Raw genomic sequence first — 12,797 nt, forward strand, 5'->3', positions numbered from 1 at the left:
CATTGCACTTGTCAGATTTTTATTTGAATAAAATATTAAAAACTGTGTCATCTTTGTTCCACTTCACAGTTAGTGGTGTTTGTTAGCTCTGTTAGTCACTGATTGGGCTGAAAGATGAACTATAGAGAGCAGTATTATCTGGTTAGGGGTGTTTGTTAACTCTGCTATGCACTGATTGGGCTGAAAGATGAACAGTAGAGAGCAGTATTATCTGGTTAGGGGTGTTTGTTAGCTCTGCTACTCACTGATTGGGCTGAAAGATGAACTATAGAGAGCAGTATTATCTGGTTAGTGGTGTTTGTTAGCTCTGTTACTCACTGATTGGGCTGAATGATGAACTGTAGAGAGCAGTATTATCTGGTTAGTGGTGTTTGTTAGCTCTGTTGCTCACTGATTGGGCTGTAAGATGAACTGTAGAGAGCAGTATTATCTGGTTAGTGGTGTTTTTTAGCTCTGTTACTCACTGATTGGGCTGAAAGATGAACTGTAGAGAGCAGTATTATCTGGTTAGTGGTGTTTTTTAGCTCTGTTAGTCACTGATTGGGCTGAAAGATGAACTGTAGAGAGCAGTATTATCTGGTTAGTGGTGTTTGTTAGCTCTGTTACTCACTGATTGGGCTGAAAGATGAACTGTAGAGAGCAGTATTATCTGGTTAGTGGTGTTTGTTAGCTCTGTTAGTCACTGATTGGGCTGAAAGATGAACTATAGAGAGCAGTATTATCTGGTTAGGGGTGTTTGTTAACTCTGCTATGCACTGATTGGGCTGAAAGATGAACTGTAGAGAGCAGTATTATCTGGTTGGGGTGATTGTTAGCTCTGTTAGTCACTAATTGGGCTGAAAGATGAACTATAGAGAGCAGTATTATCTGGTTAGGGGTGTTTGTTAGCTCTGCTACTCACTGATTGGGCTGAAAGATAAACTGTAGAGAGCAGTATTATCTGGTTGGGGTGTTTGTTAGCTCTGTTAGTCACTGATTGGGCTGAAAGATAAACTGTAGAGAGCAGTATTATCTGGTTGGGGTGTTTGTTAGCTCTGTTAGTCACTGATTGGGCTGAAAGATGAACTGTAGAGAGCGGTATTATCTGGTTAGTGGTGTTTGTTAGCTCTGTTAGTCACTGATTGGGCTGAAAGATGAACTATAGAGAGCAGTATTATCTGGTTAGTGGTGTTTGTTAGCTCTGTTACTCACTCATTGGGCTGAAAGATGAACTGTAGAGAGCAGTATTGTCTGGTTAGTGGTGTTTGTTAACTCTGCTATGCACTGATTGGGCTGAAAGATGAACTGTAGAGAGCAGTACTATCTAGTTAGTGGTGTTTGTTAGCTCTGTTACTCACTGATTGAGCTGAAAGATGAACTGTAGAGAGCAGTATTATCTGATTAGTGGTGTTTGTTAGCTCTGTTACTCACTGATTGGGCTGAAAGATGAACTGTAGAGAGCAGTATTATCTGGTTAGTGGTGTTTGTTAGCTCTGTTACTCATTCATTTGGCTGTAAGTTGAACTGTAGAGAGCAGTATTATCTGGTTAGTGGTGTTTTTTTAGCTCTGTTAGTCACTGATTGGGCTGAAAGATGAACTGTAGAGAGCGGTATTATCTGGTTAGTGGTGTTTGTTAGCTCTGTTAGTCACTGATTGGGCTGAAAGATGAACTATAGAGAGCAGTATTATCTGGTTAGTGGTGTTTGTTAGCTCTGTTACTCACTCATTGGGCTGAAAGATGAACTGTAGAGAGCAGTATTATCTGGTCAGTGGTGTTTGTTAGCTCTGCTACTCCCTGATTGGGCTGAAAGATGAACTGTAGAGAGCAGTATTATCTGGTTAGTGGTGTTTGTTAGCTCTGTTACTCACTGATTGAGCTGAAAGATGAACTGTAGAGAGCAGTATTATCTGGTAAGGGGTGTTTGTTAGCTCTGCTACTCACTGATTGGGCTGAAAGATGAACTGTAGAGAGTGGTATTATCTGGTTAGTGGTGTTTGTTAGCTCTGTTGGTCACTGATTGGGCTGAAAGATGAACTGTAGAGAGCAGTATTATCTGGTTGGGGTGTTTGTTAGCTCTGCTACTCTCTGATTGGGCTGAAAGATGAACTGCAGAGAGCAGTATTGTCTGGTTAGTGGTGTTTGTTATCTCTACTACTCACTGATAGGGCTGAAAGATGAACTGTAGAGAGCAGTATTATCTGGTTAGTGGTGTTTGTTAGCTCTGTTACTCACTCATTGGGCTGAAAGATGAACTGTAGAGGGCAGTATTATGTGGTTAGTGGTGTTTGTTAGCTCTGTTACTCACTCATTTGGCTGTAATATGAACTGTAGAGAGCAGTATTATCTGGTCAGTGGTGTTTGTTAGCTCTGTTACTCACTGATTGAGCTGAAAGATGAACTGTAGAGAGCAGTATTATCTGGTCAGTGGTGTTTGTTAGCTCTGTTACTCACTGATTGAGCTGAAAGATGAACTGTAGAGAGCAGAATTATCTGATTAGTGGTGTTTGTTAGCTCTGTTACTCACTGATTGGGCTGAAAGATGAACTGTAGAGAGCAGTATTATCTGGTTAGTGGTGTTTGTTAGCTCTGTTACTCACTCATTTGGCTGTAAGTTGAACTGTAGAGAGCAGTATTATCTGGTTAGTGGTGTTTTTTTAGCTCTGTTAGTCACTGATTGGGCTGAAAGATGAACTGTACAGAGCGGTATTATCTGGTTAGTGGTGTTTGTTAGCTCTGTTAGTCACTGATTGGGCTGAAAGATGAACTATAGAGAGCAGTATTATCTGGTTAGTGGTGTTTGTTAGCTCTGTTACTCACTCATTGGGCTGAAAGATGAACTGTAGAGAGCAGTATTATCTGGTCAGTGGTGTTTGTTAGCTCTGTTACTCACTGATTGAGCTGAAAGATGAACTGTAGAGAGCAGTATTATCTGATTAGTGGTGTTTGTTAGCTCTGTTACTCACTGATTGGGCTGAAAGATGAACTGTAGAGAGCAGTATTGTCTGGTTACTGGTGTTTGTTAGCTCTGTTAGTCACTGATTGGGCTGAAAGATGAACTATAGAGAGCAGTATTATCTGGTTAGTGGTGTTTGTTAGCTCTGTTACTCACTCATTGGGCTGAAAGATGAACTGTAGAGAGCAGTATTATCTGGTCAGTGGTGTTTGTTAGCTCTGCTACTCCCTGATTGGGCTGAAAGATGAACTGTAGAGAGCAGTATTATCTGGTTAGTGGTGTTTGTTAGCTCTGTTACTCACTGATTGAGCTGAAAGATGAACTGTAGAGAGCAGTATTATCTGGTAAGGGGTGTTTGTTAGCTCTGCTACTCACTGATTGGGCTGAAAGATGAACTGTAGAGAGTGGTATTATCTGGTTAGTGGTGTTTGTTAGCTCTGTTGGTCACTGATTGGGCTGAAAGATGAACTGTAGAGAGCAGTATTATCTGGTTGGGGTGTTTGTTAGCTCTGCTACTCTCTGATTGGGCTGAAAGATGAACTGCAGAGAGCAGTATTGTCTGGTTAGTGGTGTTTGTTAGCTCTGTTACTCACTGATTGGGCTGAAAGATGAACTGTAGAGAGCATTATTATCTGGTTAGTGGTGTTTGTTAGCTCTGTTACTCACTGATTGGGCTGAAAGATGAACTGTAGAGAGCGGTATTATCTGATTAGTGGTGTTTGTTATCTCTACTACTCACTGATAGGGCTGAAAGATGAACTGTAGAGAGCAGTATTATCTGGTTAGTGGTGTTTGTTAGCTCTGTTACTCACTCATTGGGCTGAAAGATGAACTGTAGAGGGCAGTATTATGTGGTTAGTGGTGTTTGTTAGCTCTGTTACTCACTCATTTGGCTGTAATATGAACTGTAGAGAGCAGTATTATCTGGTTAGTGGTGTTTGTTAGCTCTGTTACTCACTCATTTGGCTGTAAGTTGAACTGTAGAGAGCGGTATTATCTGGTTAGTGGTGTTTGTTAGCTCTGTTAGTCACTGATTGGGCTGAAAGATGAACTATAGAGAGCAGTATTATCTGGTTAGTGGTGTTTGTTAGCTCTGTTACTCACTCATTGGGCTGAAAGATGAACTGTAGAGAGCAGTATTATCTGGTCAGTGGTGTTTGTTAGCTCTGTTACTCACTGATTGAGCTGAAAGATGAACTGTAGAGAGCAGTATTATCTGGTCAGTGGTGTTTGTTAGCTCTGTTACTCACTGATTGAGCTGAAAGATGAACTGTAGAGAGCAGAATTATCTGATTAGTGGTGTTTGTTAGCTCTGTTACTCACTGATTGGGCTGAAAGATGAACTGTAGAGAGCAGTATTATCTGGTTAGTGGTGTTTGTTAGCTCTGTTACTCACTCATTTGGCTGTAAGTTGAACTGTAGAGAGCAGTATTATCTGGTTAGTGGTGTTTTTTTAGCTCTGTTAGTCACTGATTGGGCTGAAAGATGAACTGTACAGAGCGGTATTATCTGGTTAGTGGTGTTTGTTAGCTCTGTTAGTCACTGATTGGGCTGAAAGATGAACTATAGAGAGCAGTATTATCTGGTTAGTGGTGTTTGTTAGCTCTGTTACTCACTCATTGGGCTGAAAGATGAACTGTAGAGAGCAGTATTATCTGGTCAGTGGTGTTTGTTAGCTCTGTTACTCACTGATTGAGCTGAAAGATGAACTGTAGAAAGCAGTATTATCTGATTAGTGGTGTTTGTTAGCTCTGTTACTCACTGATTGGGCTGAAAGATGAACTGTAGAGAGCAGTATTGTCTGGTTAGTGGTGTTTGTTAGCTCTGTTAGTCACTGATTGGGCTGAAAGATGAACTATAGAGAGCAGTATTATCTGGTTAGTGGTGTTTGTTAGCTCTGTTACTCACTGATTGGGCTGAAAAATGAACTGTAGAGAGCAGTATTATCTGGTTAGTGGTGTTTTTAAGCTCTGTTACTCCCTCATTGGGCTGAAAGATGAACTGTAGAGAGCAGTTTTGTCTGGTTAGTGGTGTTTGTTAGCTCTGCTACTCCCTGATTGGGCTGAAAGATGAACTGTAGAGAGCAGTATTGTCTGGTTAGTGGTGTTTGGTAGCTCTGTTAGTCACTGATTGGGCTGAAAGATGAACTGTAGAGAGCAGTATTATCTGGTTAGTGGTGTTTGTTAGCTCTGTTACTCACTGATTGAGCTGAAAGATGAACTGTAGAGAGTGGTATTATCTGGTTAGTGGTGTTTGTTAGCTCTGTTGGTCACTGATTGGGCTGAAAGATGAACTGTAGAGAGCAGTATTATCTGGTTGGGGTGTTTGTTAGCTCTGCTACTCTCTGATTGGGCTGAAAGATGAACTGTAGAGAGCAGTATTGTCTGGTTAGTGGTGTTTGTTAGCTCTGTTACTCACTGATTGGGATGAAAGATGAACTGTAGAGAGCATTATTATCTGGTTAGTGGTGTTTTTTAGCTCTGTTACTCACTGATTGGGCTGAAAGATGAACTGTAGAGAGCAGTATTATCTGATTAGTGGTGTTTGTTATCTCTGCTACTCACTGATAGGGCTGAAAGATGAACTGTAGAGAGCAGTATTATCTGGTTAGTGGTGTTTGTTAGCTCTGTTACTCACTGATTGGGCTGAAAGATGAACTGTAGAGAGCGGTATTATCTGATTAGTGGTGTTTGTTATCTCTGCTACTCACTGATAGGGCTGAAAGATGAACTGTAGAGAGCAGTATTATCTGGTTAGTGGTGTTTGTTAGCTCTGTTACTCACTCATTGGGCTGAAAGATGAACTGTAGAGGGCAGTATTATGTGGTTAGTGGTGTTTGTTAGCTCTGTTACTCACTGATTGAGCTGAAAGATGAACTGTAGAGAGCAGTATTATCTGATTAGTGGTGTTTGTTAGCTCTGTTACTCACTGATTGGGCTGAAAGATGAACTGTAGAGAGCAGTATTATCTGGTTAGTGGTGTTTGTTAGCTCTGTTACTCACTCATTTGGCTGTAAGATGAACTGTAGAGAGCAGTATTATCTGGTTAGTGGTGTTTGTTAGCTCTGTTACTGACTGATTGGGCTGAAAGATAAACTGTAGAGAGCAGTATTATCTGGTTAGTGGTGTTTGTTAGCTCTGTTGCTCACTGATTGGGCTGAAAGATGAACTGTAGAGAGCAGTATTATCTGGTTAGTGGTGTTTTTTTAGCTCTGTTAGTCACTGATTGGGCTGAAAGATGAACTGTAGAGAGCGGTATTATCTGGTTAGTGGTGTTTGTTAGCTCTGTTACTCACTCATTGGGCTGAAAGATGAACTGTAGAGAGCAGTATTATCTGGTCAGTGGTGTTTGTTAGCTCTCTTACTCACTGATTGAGCTGAAAGATGAACTGTAGAGAGCAGTATTATCTGATTAGTGGTGTTTGTTAGCTCTGTTACTCACTGATTGGGCTGAAAGATGAACTGTAGAGAGCAGTATTATCTCGTTAGTGGTGTTTTTTAGCTCTGTTAGTCGCTGATTGGGCTGAAAGATGAACTGTAGAGAGCAGTATTATCTGGTTAGTGGTGTTTGTTAGCTCTGTTACTCACTCATTGGGCTGTAAGATGAACTGTAGAGAGCAGTATTATCTGGTTAGTGGTGTTTGTTAGCTCTGTTACTCACTGATTGGTCTGAAAGATGAACTGTAGAGAGCAGTATTGTCTGGTTAGTGGTGTTTGTTAGCTCTGTTAGTCACTGATTCGGCTGAAAGATGAACTATAGAGAGCAGTATTATCTGGTTAGTGGTGTTTGTTAGCTCTGTTACTCACTGATTGGGCTGAAAAAATGAACTGTAGAGAGCAGTATTATCTGGTTAGTGGTGTTTTTAAGCTCTGTTACTCCCTCATTGGGCTGAAAGATGAACTGTAGAGAGCAGTATTGTCTGGTTAGTGGTGTTTGTTAGCTCTGCTACTCCCTGATTGGGCTGAAAGATGAACTGTAGAGAGCAGTATTGTCTGGTTAGTGGTGTTTGTTAGCTCTGTTAGTCACTGATTGGGCTGAAAGATGAACTGTAGAGAGTGGTATTATCTGGTTAGTGGTGTTTGTTAGCTCTGTTGGTCACTTATTGGGCTGAAATATGAACTGTAGAGAGAAGTATTATTTGGTTGGGGTGTTTGTTAGCTCTGCTACTCTCTGATTGGGCTGAAAGATGAACTGTAGAGAGCAGTATTATCTGATTAGTGGTGTTTTTTAGCTCTGTTACTCACTGATTGGGATGAAAGATGAACTGTAGAGAGCAGTATTATCTGGTTAGTGGTGTTTTTTAGCTCTGTTACTCACTGATTGGGCTGAAAGATGAACTGTAGAGAGCAGTATTATCTGGTTAGTTGTGTTTGTTAGCTCTGTTGCTCACTGACTGGGCAGAAAGATGAACTGTAGAGAGCAGTATTATCTGTTAGGTGTATTTATTAGCTCTGTTACTCACTCATTGGGCTGAAAGATGAACTGTAGAGAGCAGTATTATCTGGTTAGTGGTGTTTGTTAGCTCTGTTACTCACTGATTGAGCTGAAAGATGAAATGTAGAGAGCAGTATTGTCTGGTTAGTGGTGTTTATTAGCTCTGTTGCTCACTGACTGGGCTGAAAGATGAACTGTAGAGAGTGGTATTATCTGGTTAGTGGTGTTTGGTAGCTCTGTTGGTCACTGATTGGGCTGAAAGATGAACTGTACAGAGCGGTATTATCTGGTTAGTGGTGTTTGTTATCTCTGCTACTCACTGATAGGGCTGAAAGATGAACTGTAGAGAGCAGTATTATCTGGTTAGTGGTGTTTGCTAGCTCTGTTACTCACTGATTGGGCTGAAAGATGAACTGTAGAGAGCAGTATTATCTGGTTAGTGGTGTTTTTTAGCTCTGTTAGTCACTGATTGGGCTGAAAGATGAACTGTAGAGAGCAGTATTATCTGGTTAGTGGTGTTTGTTAGCTCTGTTACTCACTGATTGGGCTGAAAGATGAACTGTAGAGAGCAGTATTATCTGGTTAGTGGTGTTTGTTAGCTCTGTTACTCACTCATTGGGCTGAAAGATGAACTGTAGAGAGCAGTATTATCTGGTTAGTGGTGTTTGTTAGCTCTGTTACTCACTGATTGAGCTGAAAGATGAACTGTAGAGAGCAGTATTATCTGATTAGTGGTGTTTTTTAGCTCTGTTACTCACTGATTGGGCTGAAAGATGAACTGTAGAGAGTGGTATTATCTGGTTAGTGGTGTTTGTTAGCTCTGTTGGTCACTGATTGGGCTGAAAGATGAACTGTAGAGAGCGGTATTATCTGGTTAGTGGTGTTCGTTAGCTCTGCTACTCACTGATAGGGCTGAAAGATGAACTGTAGAGAGCAGTATTATCTGGTTAGTGGTGTTTGTTAGCTCTGTTACTCACTGATTGGGCTGAAAGATGAACTGTAGAGAGCAGTATTGTCTGGTTATTGGTGTTTGTTAGCTCTGTTGCTCACTGATTGGGCAGAAAGATGAACTGTAGAGAGCAGTATTATCTGGTTAGTGGTGTTTTTAGCTCTGTTAGTCACTGATTGGGCTGAAAGATGAACTGTAGAGAGCAGTATTATCTGGTTAGTGGTGTTTGTCAGCTCTGTTACTCACTCATTGGGCTGAAAGATGAACTGTAGAGAGCAGTATTATCTGGTTAGTGGTGTTTGTTAGCTCTGTTACTCACTCATTGGGCTCAAAGATGAACTGTAGAGAGCGGTATTATCTGGTTAGTGGTGTTTGTTAGCTCTGCTACTCCCTGATTGGGCTGAAAGATAAACTGTAGAGAGCAGTATTATCTGGTTAGTGGTGTTTGTTAGCTCTGTTACTCACTGATTGGGCTGAAAGATAAACTGTAGAGAGCAGTATTATCTGGTAAGGGGTGTTTGTTAGCTCTGCTACTCCCTGATTGGGCTGAAAGATAAACTGTAGAGAGCAGTATTATCTGGTTAGTGGTGTTTGTTAGCTCTGCTACTCACTGATGAATTGTAGAGAGTTGTATTATAAGAATAGATCGCTCAGAGTGAAATTCCTCACTCCAGCTCTGGAGTTCCATCTAGTTTGGATGAGTTGGACAAGTTTACAAGCTAAACTGCTGCGGTCAGACAGGAATTACCAGACCCAATTAGACATCTGATTGGTGGTACACAATATAACTTTACAAGAGTTGGAGCATGCCTCAACTGGCTATAGCATGCATCTAACGGTGCTAAAAGTAGCAGTTACCAAGTTATCAAGAGAAGTGTGAGGACTTGGAGGCACAATCTAAGAGGAATAAGCTGAGCATGATATCCCCTGGTCAGACAGGCTTTATTAAAATCCTGTCACATTGCTTTTTAATTTACGGCTGTTTTTTAACACATTTTATTTCCCCTCTAGCTCCAAATCATATGAAGCATTAATATCTATGAATGCAGAAAAGGTCTTCAATAGAGTAGAATGGAACATGTATTTTATACTTTAAAGAAATATGTTTTTAGGCCAGACTTTATTTCATTGGTTTGACTATTGTGTTCAGCTGTAAAGACTGATAACACCCAGTCAGACTGTTTCCTCTTAGCGCTCTTCTCACACACACTAAAGCCCTATCAATAGCTTAGCGCAGTACTGTCTGAATGAATGGGATTGTCTGGATAGATATAGAACAAAAGGCTGTGTCATATGCAGATGATTTACTCCTTTTTGTTTCTAATCTTCAGTCATCGATTCCAGCTGCACTTATCATGCTTAAATTATTAGCCTTTATTTATAGGCATAAATTAAATGCAGATTGTGAAAATGCCATTTGAATTTGCTCATCACTGCTTTAAATACCTAGGGTTCCAGTAACAGATGACTTCTATATACCTCTATAAAGCTAATTATGCCCCACTTCTAGCATAGCTTAGGGAAGATCTTCCTCGATGATCAGTATTTTATTTAAGTGCAAATTAATTATCTTAAGTTCCTGCCAGAGTTTCTTTTCCTTTTCAGTGTATACCCATTTTACCTCAGAGTCTCCTTCACTTTCTTGATTCTATATTCTTACAATTTATTTGAAACAAAAAAATGCATAGGCAGCTTTTTCAAAAACCCAAGTAAATGGTTGGTATGACTTTGGCTAATTTTAGATTTTACTATTGTGCAGCGAACCTGAGATTCATACAGTATTGGCTTTAATAAAGACCTCTTTAGATTACCCTCATTTGGCTTAAAACAAGGCTTTATCTTCTATTCCTGTATCTTTGGTCACATTGGTATATTACCCAATAATGGTCCTATCTCAATACACAAAAAATTACAGTCAACTCTTCTCTAAGAATTTGGAACGAATTAAGGCACAACTTTGGGCTGCAAGCTTTTTTCTATCTCAGCCCCAATTTCTGCAATCCCTAATCTGTACCCTAGGTACTCAAACATTTAAGTATTTATTCATTGCCCAAACATTTCAAAAACTAAAGCACACAATATACATTTTTTAGATATCTTTAATTTCACAGCTTTGTTAAGATTATAGTTTCTCAGTTCCCCATTTTATTAGGAGAAACAACTCTGCATATCATTATTAGACCAGCTCCGATTGGGAAGGGGTTCATTTTATGTCTTTATGAGCAGATTAATTCACTGTGTTTATCCTCCCCAGTTACAAGTCCCTCTGGGAATCAGAATCCCAGAAGAGCTCTGGGACTGTGCATCAGAGAAAGCTAAACATGCTCTTATCCAGTGTAAAATACCACATCTGTTTCACTTTACTAAACTTAGACTTTCACATTCTGACACAAACATCATTGTGATAGATGTCGGCAGGCTTTAGCAAACCATGTGCACCTTCTGGTCTTACCCCTCTGTGTGAATTCGCTAACCCACAGTACAGGTGAAGCTGTTGATCCTCATGCTCTTATTGCTTTGTTTGGCGTTTCTCCTTCAATAGTGGGAGCTGACTTTGTAAATTTTATTACAAGACATTTAAAAGTTAGTAATGTCGAGAAAAGATTACATTTATCAGGGCTGGCTCTGAATTTAAATTTTATAAGGTTTGTGTCACACCTGAGGCTGTCAGTCTGTCCGCTCTTGTCTCTGTTACTCCCAAAGGCTCTAACTCCCAGCATGCTCAGCCCCTGGACTACAATGACGCTGCTGAGCGTGCGGCACTGTCTCGCTCTGCCTCTCCTGGTTACTGATTGGTTAATTACTTGATTTCTCCCAGGTGTCTCTGAAGGTGCTTGCACACTGAACGCGGTATGCCGCGCGGCATTCCGCTGTGCTGCCGCTCTGCTCTACGCTGGTCAGTTGCGGGTGCGTTGCGCTGCTGCTGACGCCAAGCGTCTCCTGCTGATAATAGGCGGAGTTTTCTAAAACCCATCACCTCTGCGAGCGGTGTTTTGTAGTTTTGAGTCTCTACAGCCTCTGTGCATCTGTATATGTTTCTCAGCCTCAGAACAAAGCTCTGATTCTTCTCTTCCTCCTGTTATCTCTATATGAGTGTAGGGAAGTGATGTACAGCTGAGGGGATTCACTAATCGCTATTATTAGTCTCTCGCGCACGTTTATTGTTGTTTGGACTACAGTTTCTCTCTAGTCGCGTGAGTTCACGTCATGCGTTTTCTGCCGAGGTACCGCTTGCCGCGAGGTCAAAGTTGAACCATGTTGAACTTTGCCCGCGGTAAGCGGTAGCGCGGTGGAGGCGTGGTTATGGGCGGGGAAACGCGCCGCTTTCCGCTCTGCTCCGCGGCAGCGACGCACCGCTCTACCGCTCTAGACACTATTGAATCCTATGGGGGTCAGCGTACCGCGCCGCACCTACCGCGTGCAGTGTGCAAGCACCTTAAGTATTTAAGGCCCATTGTTCCTCTCCCATGTTGCAGAGTATTACCTGCCTGGCTCTCACTACGATTCTGGTATGTTCTTTGTTTCAGCTGCCCTGTTTATCTTGTGTATTTTACACTCTGTAAATAAACCTCCTGATTTGTATTCAGCATGTGTCTCTGCATTCCCTGTTTCTTGTGATCCTTATAATTTAGGACTCCTTTTTTGAATATGCCAAATCATTTCAAAATAATTTTACAGTGGGACAAAAAAAAAAGCATTTAGTTCTCCTCCTTAGAAACATGAGAGAGGTCTGTAATTTCATACTAATGCTTCAATTATGAGAGACAAAATGAGAAAAAAAAACAGGAAATCACATTGCAGGTTTCTAAAAGAATTTATTTGTAAATTATGTGGAAATATGTGGAAAATGTGGTATTATATTGTTCAATAACAAATGTTCAACTTAATACTTTGAAACATAACCATTGTTGGCAATGACAGAGGTCAAATGTTTCCTGTAGGTCTTCACCAGGTTTGCAAACACTGTTTTTGGTATTCTGACGCATTCCTCCATGCAGGTCTCCTCTAGAGCAGAAATGTTTTGGGGCTCCCTCCACAAATTTTCTATGGGGTTGAAGTCTGGAGACTGGCTAAGGCCTCTGCAGGACCTTCACATGCTTTTTGCAGAGCTGCTCCTTCATTGGGAACACAAGAACCAGTCCTCAGTGCTCATTCTGCTGGACTTCTCGGCCGCCTTCGACACAGTCAACCACGACTTATGGGGAATATGGGGATCTCAGACAATGTGCTGTCATGGTTCAGATCATACCTCACTGGGCGCTCGTTCAAGGTGTCGTGGCAAGGACAGCTGTCCTCAGCCAACTGGGGTTCCCCAGGGTTCGGTACTGGGTCCCCTTCTCTTCTCAATATACACCGCCTCTCTAAGTGAGGTCATCCGCTCACATGGCTTTTCCTACCATTGCTTTGCTGATGACACCCAGCTATACCTGTCATTCTCACCTGAAGATAACTCAATCTCTGCACGAATATCGCAGTGTCT

Source organism: Astyanax mexicanus, unplaced genomic scaffold (genome assembly GCF_023375975.1).
Source record: "Astyanax mexicanus isolate ESR-SI-001 unplaced genomic scaffold, AstMex3_surface scaffold_37, whole genome shotgun sequence".
NCBI lineage: Eukaryota > Metazoa > Chordata > Actinopteri > Characiformes > Acestrorhamphidae > Astyanax > Astyanax mexicanus.